Here is a 10662-nt window from a genome sequence, read left to right on the forward strand (position 1 = left end):
CACCAAAGTCTCCATTAGAGTCCATGTAAATGAGAAATCCACTTCCATTTGGCTAAGCCACTGTGATTTTGAACCTGATTATGGCAGTGACCATTACTCATCCCAATTATAAGAGTAAACACATGATTTCATTTAAATGCATTAACTGCCCTCTTAGAAAAGTATAATTCTGCCCTTTTTCCACCATTTTGCTATTTAACTAATGACAAAACTGTAGCTCAAAGTTAGATAACTTCACTAGTGCCTCACTTTTGAAAGATAAAGGACATTGAAAGACCCCACCCCCACTGGCTCCTAATCTTTATAAAGCATCCAGAATCTTTTGAAAACTCTGTCTACAGTGCAAGAGTTTGAGGAGATTTTGAAGATCTGATGAACTCATGGAGTTGAACAGATTTATAAATATTTAAGGAAATGTACAGAGGCAGATTATGACAATGAGGATGACAGGACCAGGCAAGACAACTTCACCCTTTGCAGAAGCTGCCTGGCTCTGGCTCTTTCTAAAGCTCAGGCACATGAAGCAGGAAGGGCTGCCTTCTTGTGCTCCCTGGGAGGAGGCAGTGGCACCAGGAACCCTGTTCCCCTGAGAAGCCCCAGGGATTGGAAGGGGGTAGGGTGGTGAGAGGGAGAGGAGAAGAATTATAATGGCACAGCAGTAAATGAGCGTACTTTTAAATATGAGCCTGATTCACAGGTTCCGCCCACTTAATTGTTTCTTTCATAAACTCTGCACATTCCATACATCATAGGAAAACATTAAAGAAAGATCTCTCATGTGAAATATTAAAGGCAAATGGCCTCTTCAAGGGACAGCCACCCACTGCTTCCCTGTGTGGCCAGGTCTGGGGTTTAGACCGGACACAGGCCTTATGTGAAAGAACTGCCCTTCCCCCACCTTGCTGAAGCTGGCCAGCCTGAGCTCCAGTCTAAAGGGACAGGGAGGAGACCCCTGGCCCTTAGCTGCAGCCCTTGCTTCTGGCTTCATTCCCATTTTCTAAGATTAATAAACCCTCCAAAACAGATAAGGCTTTTACAGGGGGACAGTGCACCAAGTCCAGCTTTGCAATTATGAGAAGGGGATCTCACCATAAATCCCCCAAGGTGATCACAGCTTGGGGTAGAGGAAACCTCACTTAGATGTTCAAAGATTTTAAAGATGCTTCTGAAAGAGGCTTTTTGTTTAAAGAGTAGTAAAACTGTCCCTCACATCTTGATTTTGTGTCTCTGGGTATAGTCAACCATAAGGAAATAGAAAAGTGGATTTTCTGCTTCAAAATGGAGGATGTTGTTTAACTCCTTTCCATAATTAATCCACCACCTATTATGTGCCCAGGGTGGTTAGGCATTGTGGAGAATGTAACAGATTTCCTGCTTTCAATGTGTTTTAAACTTGAGGGAAAAGATTAAAAATACATGATAGCATTCTGCATTAATTCATTCAATTGTTGAAGACCTACTATGTGCCATATGCAATACTAGGCACAGGAGAGATGTAGAAATGGGTAGATGGATTCGTAGCTATGGGTAGATAAAATTCGTGGTGTGCTGGTAAACTTTTAACAACGGGCTCACAGGGGAAAAAGAAATCCCTGTTTTATTATATTTGCTGTAGTGTAAATACTCCCAACATGGCCAATTTCAAGCTACCAAAGTAGCATCAGTGAACCTGGTAGTTGGAAAGAGATTGCACAATAGACAGACCCTTGCTGGCCAATGTGAAAGAGCCAGTGCTGGAGCCACAGCAGACCACTGAATATACTCAAAATCTAGCGTGTGTGGTATGTACGGTAAATGTCTTGTCATTCAGAGGGGAAGAAGGGCAGAGTATCCTATCTTAATTCAGGGAAGGGCTTCTTGAACAGGAAGAATGTGAGCAGGCATCCAGGAAGAACAAGGTTTGAAGAGAAGGAAGAAAGGGGCTTTTAGGCCAAAGATGTTAATCAAAGCAAAGCCATGAAGACAGAAATGGGTAAGAAAAATACGTTTTTCTGGAAGTAGATTGCATTGACAAGCTGGAACATTGTGAAGCCAGAAGGCAGACTATCTTGGAAATAAGGCCTAGACTCTGTGTGCCATCCTGGGCTAGGAAGGAGATTTCAGTATATAGTTGGCCCAAGGGGGTCTCCATCCAAGTCAGATCATGGATGCCTGCACTGTTACCACAGATACGCACCCAGTGGCACAATCAGTTTCAGGGCAATTAAAAGGCCCATTGAATAAAAATTACAATAATAGCAAGTGCTTATTGAGAGCTAACTGTTCTATTTCAGAAATATACCAATCACTTTCCATCTATTAGCTCATTTCATCTGCATAACCTAATGAGGTGGTTGCTCTATTGAGCCCATTTTACAGATCAGGAAGCCAAGTCACCACAAGCTTAGATAATTTTCTGGACTCCTTGTTCTGGGATCACACAGCTTGTCATGACAGACAGAAGATTTGATCCCAGGCAGTTTGTCTCTGAGTCTACCCTCTTAACCTCTCTGTTATTTCTTTTCCTTTCTCTTATTTTTCTTTCATTTTAAATTCATGCCCAATCTTTTATCTATATAGTACTCTTACTCTTTTCTATTCCCCAATATTTTGAAGCAAATCCCAAGCACATATAATTCCATCCATAAATAATTCAGCATGTATCTGTAAAATATAAGGACTCATTAAACACACACATACATCCCATTATTGCATTTAAAGTTAACAATAATTTTTTTTTTTCTTTTTTTTTTGAGACGGAGTCTCGCTCTCTCGCCCAGGCTGGAGTGCTGTGGCCGGATCTCAGCTCACTGCAAGCTCCACCTCCCGGGTTCACGCCATTCTCCTGCCTCAGCCTCCCGAGTAGCTGGGACTACAGGCGCCCGCCACCTCGCCCGGCTAATTTTTTTGTATTTTTTAGTAGAGACGGGGTTTCACCGTGTTAGCCAGGATGGTCTCGATCTCCTGACCTCGTGATCCGCCCGTCTCGGTCTCCCAAAGTGCTGGGATTACAGGCTTGAGCCACCGCGCCCGGCCAACAATAATTTTTAATATCATCCAATATCCAGTCAGTGGTCACATTTCCCCAATTATCTCATAAACGCAGCATAAAAATAAATAACCATTTGTTCAAATGAGGATCCATGAAACATTCAAATATTGCATTTGATTGCTCTTTAAGTCTCTTAAAACTCCTCTTTTTTATCATGCAATGTATTTGTCGAAGAAACCATATTGTGTGTCCTATGACGTTTTCTACAATTTGGATTTTGTAGTTTGTGTGCCCATGGTGTCTTTAAACATGTTTCTCTGCTCTCTATATTTCCAGTAGATTGGTTGTTATTTCTAGAGGCTTGATTTGGATTCAATATAAAAATTTTTTTTTTTGTCAAACTTATTTCTCAGGAAAAATCATATTTTTCCAATAGCAGGCACTTAAAATCTGGGGTCTTTCTTTTTGTGATCTCAACAAGCCATTGAAGATTTTTTGCCTAGACCCATTGTCTCATTAGGGGCCACTAAATGGTAATGTTCTAATTTTATCATTCCTTTTTCATTTACTCTAGAAATTGAAATACTTCCATGAAGACAAATTTTCCTTTACTATTAACTATTTGGTTACCTCAATGAATAGTTTACAGATGAAATACAGGACAGATCATTTAATTTTTTTTTCTATTTTCCAAAATAATTTGCTTCCTATCAATGTCCAAAGATGAACATTGAGACTGCTGTTGTTACTGCTGTTTATATGTTTGTTTATATGTTGCTTTTGTATCATTCTGAACTCAAAGATTTGAACATGTGATGTATTTTAATCTGCTGTACTTGTTTTCAATTTAATGCTGCACTTGTTCCATTTTTGACCCATGGGCATCTTCTGAGTTCTTTTGGCTCTTGAGTCCTTTTTGCATTGCAGTCTTTTATATCTTCTTTGTCATCTGAAATGACAAGATATTCTCATTTGCCTTGTAAATTTTCTCCTGACCCAGAATCAGCCATTTCTCCAGTGGGAAATGGTATTTAGAAAGTGTACTGTAAAAGCTAGAGATGTCTGCCATGCTTCTTCTGGAGTTAAATAGTGGCATAAAAATGCCAAGCTGCAGCTCAGTCAAAATATTTTCTATTTGGATTTAGTTTCTGCTTCCAGCAAAGAAGGGGTGCCACCTACATATATTTTCAAGTTCACCAAGTTGCTATGATTTGTCCTCTTTCATTCCTTCCTTCATCATTAAGGCCTCCATGAAAAAAGAAAACAAAGCAAATAAACAAAAATTAAAAATTTCCCAAAGAAAGCACTATTAATTTCAAAAGCCAAATTTGTTAAATTTTATTCTGCAATCTCCACCTCCTAAAAAGGAAACAGAAACTAACCCCTTGATCATGTTAGCATTGACCCTAGTGCTGTCTGTTAACTTGGGATATAAGGAAAGAGTTTAAAAATATTATTCTCAGCTTTGTTTACATATTATCTTTAAAAATTTGCTAATATCCTCTAAATAAAACTGTTCTCTAGAGTTCAGAGTATAAACTTTCCAGCAGATGCTGCTGATAATAAAAATGTCTTCCAATAATACCTTTTTACTCAATTTCCAATCCTCAGACCTTTTCTACATGCTTCAAGATGCTCTGAGGATTGGCTGTGCAACAAATAGTCTGGGCAAATCTTCCTAATACAAAGCTCTTTAGCGCCAAGAGAAGTGAGAAACTGATAGTTGCCCACCAACGTCCTTCTTCCTTATTCTTCCTGGGCACCCAGCAAACTCATATTTCCCAGATGCTCTTGAAGTTAGGTATGGCCAAATAATTACATTAGTCAATGGATCATGGGGAGGGATGTGATGAGTCACTCCCAGGTTTGGCCCATAAAATCCTCCTCTGTGGGCTAAGATCCTTGCAGGCAACATGTTGAAGATGAAGGAGATTCCATCTGCCTGAATCCTTGAATATCTGCATGGAAGAGAGCTGCTTGTCTCCACCAGGAGTTCTCGCATAACTCTATTTGACAAAAAAATACACTTCCATTAAATTTCAGCCATTTCTTATGACTGAGTCTATTTGTTACCAAGTCAAGCTCACTTACATTAAAAGACAGCAGCCCTGTAAGGGCCAGATGCTCTGAGATCCTGTGATCCCCGCCCCTACTGTCCACTAACTCTCAAAAATCCACTTGAAATTAAAACTTGAAGCACATTATGTAGATATAGATTTTCTACTCATAAGATTAAATTGGCTTCAGAAAGTGAAATCAAGCTTTCAGAAGCATAGCCTCTCCTAGGAACATGAATAGCCAGTATACTATTGAGTCCAATAAAAGGATACTTCAATTAAAAATCAAACACAAAACAAAGCAAAAAAAATTGTGAACTATTTAGTCAGATTGCCTGGGTTCATACGGCAGCTCCAAATTTTACTACCTGTAATAGTAGTCTTGGTTTTCTCACCTGTAAAATGTGAATAAAGTTTTGAGTTAATTTATAGAAAGTACTTAGGTCAGTGCCTGGTGCATAAGAGTTCAAGCATAAAAGCTACTATTCTTGAAATTACATGAATTAATGAATCTATTTAACAAATACGAATGGCATGCCTCCTATGGTCCATCTCTATGGTTGTCACTGGGGTTTCAGGGAAGTGAGTCCTAGATGGAAAGGAGTTCTGATTGCCATCGTTAGACCAAGATGTGGAATGCAATTCTAAAATGGAGCCTCAAGTAATATATTTCCATGCACCCATGAGGGGTAAACTTTGTCAGCCTCGGACAAGAGTCTAGTTCACTCATTCATCCATTCAACAAATCATAAAATAGACGTAAAGTATAAAACTAGACACCATAGCTGAGGTTGAGGAGGGCAAAGATGAGTAAGTTATTACTAATTATCATGATCTTAAACATTTTTCTAGGAGAGTCAGAAGTCTTCAGTGCCTTCTAGGAAAGCATGAAACAAACTGAAACTCAGACACCCATTGCTCAACCTCCTGCCAATTCAAAAACAAGCTTTCTGATAGCATGTCTGTAAAACTGGTTATTTCAGGGTGTCAAATTCAGAAACTAGGAGGGGGCCAGGCAGGTGCCTCAGTGATGGCAATCAACCAGCCTGAACAACTGACCTGCATTAGAATCCCTTCCTATGGGGAGAAAGGACTTGGCCGCCGTATGGGAAGGTGGACACAGATTGCCAGTTCTCCTAAGCTTCCAAGAAAAATATCTTCACACAGCGGTTTCCATGTTCAGGGAAAAATCTATCAACTATTCTATAAACCTAGATTTGTATATGAAAATTTCCAATTTTTAAACATAAGCAATTCTTTAAAGAATGTTTTCCAACTGTGCATGTCCACCAGAACCCAACTGTAGGCCAAACCTGGCATGAGGGCCATCAGCTTGAGACCTCTGGTGTGTTTATTGGACAAGAGTTAAGGGGATTTGGGCAGATAGAGAGTGAGAATCATTAGTGGCAAATTTTTTTTTGAGAAGAAAACAAATCAAAACAACAACAGGGAGGAGTCCAGGGCTCTGGGAAGGAAGCCACTCGACTCTCTTCTGTTGAAGGAAGCCGCCAGCATGGCAGGGAGACCCAGCCACACAACAGCACCCTTCACCCTAGGCATGCCATATAAATCAGAAGTATTTGCAAAGGCAAGAGCTCTCCAAAGCCATTTTCCCAATACGAATATTGTCCGAGTGACTGTTGGGGGGGAATACACAAACAGACTGCAATAAAATTAAAAATAACTTTCGAAGGAAATAGTATATTGGAAGGATTCATTACAGAAGTTCAAACAACAGCCCATATGTTTCCCTCCTCCTTATGGTAGAATATACAGAGGGTCTGTAATAAAATGAGGGCAGGGAAGGGGGGTGAAATAGGACTTGCTTGTTGAGGCAGAGGATAAGATCAAAACAGCAGATAAATAACCAAGATATCTTTATGATTATATAGGCACTTGCCTCCTGAGCTAGCAGAAATTTCCTTGCTGATATACATTTGCAATGATGTTTTAATTAACACTGCTGACTGTGATAAGAACTGAATAGTTTTCCTGTCTATTTTTCTGTCCATCTCCCAACCCCCCACTCTCCATTTGTCTTTAAGTAAACCTAAGAATTTAGTCCCTCTGGATATAATTCTCTCTCTAACTTTATTGTTTAGAATCAAAAGTCCCTTGTGATTTTCAGGTTGACTGAAGGTTACATGGCGATGATACAAGAACCTACCCAGAAGTTATGGTTCCTTATAATTTAAGAGAATTACATTTATTCTCAAAGTCTGTCCTAGGCTGTATACAATGTAAAATTTTATTTTATCTTTAAGATAATAAATTTTCCTATAAATCCCAGAACATATTAACTGTTGTAGACAAGTTTTTGAGGGCCTGAAGGAACCAAGAGGAGAGGAGGAACTTTTTCATACCCACACACAATTGTGCTCAAGCTTAAATTTTCATCAGAGCATATATATTAATGATATTTTTATTTATGCTTTGTCCTACTGGCTTCGATTCACTGGAGATGATGCCAAAAGCTTAGAATATACAGTTCAGGCTTAATGAGGGATAAAGGGAAGTTGAGATTAGTTGTATCCTGAACTATCAGTGTAATTAATATTAACTAATTTACTTTTATAAAGGAAGAAATCATCTTTTATTTTTGAAGTTTATTTTCTAAGAAGCCCTGGGTAGATACCGTATCAGACACTGCTGAGCTTGAAAGGTTTAAGAAAGGACACATATGAAGTGTACACATTTATAAAGAGAAAGAAAAGGAGATAAGGAAAGAAGAAAGAAAGGAAGGAAAGAAGAAAGAAAGACAAAGAGAAAAAAAAGAAAGAAAAGAAAGAAAGAAGAAAAGAAGAAAGAAAAAGAAAGAAAGAAAGGAGGGAGGGAAGAAGGAAGGAAGAAAGAAAGAAAAGAAAAGAAGGAAAGAAAGAAAGAAGGGAAAGAAAGAAAAAGAAAACAGAAGGAAGGATCTGAAGGAAATAAAAGAAAGAAATAAATAAAGAAAAAAGAAAGAAAGAAGGAAAGAAAGTAAGAAAAGAAGGAAGGAAAGGAAGAAAAGAAGACCTTTCCACTGTCATCTCATCTAGGGAGATAATGAGATGCTGCCACGATCTTTCTCAGACCACCTTTAAAGTTGTAGGCTCTTTATTTCCTTTGCTTCCTGGTTAACCTTAAGTTTAAGCCCTAATAAAATCCAAATTTATGGGGATCAAGCTTGTCACCAGCCTTTCATTACTGCCAGTTTCCCTTCAATTCCATCTAACTCAGTTTGGGGCATTTAAAAATGTTTTATCACACTTAGTAGAGACGTTTGGTGTAGTCACCAGCAAGCCAAATAATGAGTGTTTTGAAATAAGCCAAGACCGAGGACTCAGATCAGGGACTAAGATATGGATAGTGCTTTAGAGAAGGGGGTCTTTGCTGGGCCCCAGTCCCTCATGTTTTAATCAGGAAAGGCGGGTGGCAGGTCACAGAGATTAGGTTTAACCTTCCTGATATACATCAGATCTCTTGCCCTTTCAACCTTCCAGCAGTGTGAGGAGGCATTCTTTCTGAAACCCATAAATTAGAGACCAAGGTTTCTTTGCAAAGTATAATGACAAGATGACAGAATCCCCATGAAGCCTAACTCTTTTCCCTAGACATGAGATTTTTATTTATTTTCTTTGGAACGTTAAGCTACGAGCAGTGGGTCAATGGGCGTACTGCTTTAAAAAAAAAAAAAGTTTAAAAAATGCTCTGGTCATGAATGCATTGTGCTAAGATTTAAGACAAAAAAGTAAAAAAAAAAAAAAAAAAAAAAAAAAAGCAAAGGACTCTTCCTCCCTTACATGCTTGTTTCAAAATCCACTAAGTAAGTTATTTAGGTTCTGAAAGTTGTATACAATGTAAATCCATCGGGGCTGAAGTAAAAAAACCCAGGAGCTGTAAAGCTGGTTTCTATATTGTTTGGACATAATACTGTTCTCAAGTGAAGCCATGAGGGAATAGGGCACTTAAAATAGGGTGTCACATTTCAAGGTAATAAATAGCAGATTGATTCTACCTCCCAATTGATCCTGCAGTTTACTTATACACAAGATGGAAAATAAAGTAACAAAGCCACTGTGATTTACTTTGTAGAAATGAGACACTCAGTATTAGCTTAAGTGAATGCAAAGGCCAGCTCTGACAATTTATTACAGACTCAGTCCAAATGTAGTTTGGATCAAGTTGCACTATTGGCACACATATATTGCCATGCTTTTAGCATCTCAACAATTAAACACACTTTAGGCCTCTCTATTTCTTAACATACATTTTGCTATGCTCTTCAAACTAGCCTTGTCATTAAACAGTAGAAATCTGCCCCTTTTCTTTGCTCAACATAGACTCCCTTAAATACTGGGACATCAACTTGATCCTGTCTGTGTAGGAGTGGTTCCAAATATTTGGAAATGGGTTGTGATCTAGATGTTTGTTTTCAAAATTCCCTTCAATTATTTTCTTCCTTCCAAGCACAATGTTTCATAATATGGCTGTTTCGTATTGTGAATTGAAAACACTTTTATTCCAGGAGTGTTTGGGGAATTTCCCAGCATCCTTTGGGGCACCCTTATCCACTTGTGTGGGTTTAGGAGAGTTGATCCTGGCTTCTGAATGGCTGGCTCATATTAGAAGGTGCTGACTGGCTGTATCGCTTCATCCTGGACAAAAGTACTGAATCACAAGAATGATAAAACTTACGATTTTTTTTTTTTTTTTTTTTAGTTTTCACAATGTGTCATAAACTGTGTTAAGTACTTGTCAGTTATTGCCAAATGCAGTTTGCCTATTGTCAGAATAGCCCTATGAAGTAGGTGCTAATCTCTGCCTTTTTCAGAATGGGAAACTGAGGCTTACAGAGGTCAAATCACAGACTAAAGGATTCACACCCAGGCCCATCTGATTCCAGAGTCCATGATCTGGGCCAGTATTGTATAATGTCTCCAAGAAGGGCACATAAATATTGTCCCAAACTCTAAATTACTAATGGCTAAAAGTTCATTGTAAAGCTATTGTTTATAATTCTCCATTAACTTGTTTCAGTGAAGCAAATTATCCCTCCTAAACAGAAACCTGGTATGAGGGCTCAAGATATTGGAATGCAGTTTATATTACCCTGTATCATCTCCTCTTTTGTTTCTTTGATGCCATAATAGGGCATTTCAGTTTTGTTTCTAATCTTACTTTCTTTTGGTCTTCCCATGGACTTAGAATGCAAAAACAGCTTCATAAACTAAAATTGTTTAAAAAATGAATAGTGTTAAGAATGCATGAGACTTTAATTTTTCTCCTAACTCACTGGACAAATGAGAATACATGAGCATGTTTCTATGAGGTATAAGAAAATAATGTCAAACACTGTAGTGGAAGGCATACTTTCAAAAAAGATAAAGGAATATAGAGAACAATAGTTTTTCTGGCCTTCTGGTTCTATAAATACGACGGAGTAGATTACCCACTGCACACACACACACACACACACACACTCCACACAGATGTTCACACAATTAAAAAAAGACTGCTAAAAAATGGGAAAAAACTTGTATTTTTTAATGCATTACTGAGCTCTGCATTTTTGTTTAAGTAAAGAATCCCCAGGGAGAAGAAAACAAAAGGAAAAGACAAATCTAGAGAAGGAAGGTAGTACTCAAATTGGCTTTT

The sequence above is a fragment of the Rhinopithecus roxellana genome, chromosome 20 (assembly GCF_007565055.1).
Source record: "Rhinopithecus roxellana isolate Shanxi Qingling chromosome 20, ASM756505v1, whole genome shotgun sequence".
Taxonomy (NCBI): Eukaryota; Metazoa; Chordata; class Mammalia; order Primates; family Cercopithecidae; genus Rhinopithecus; species Rhinopithecus roxellana.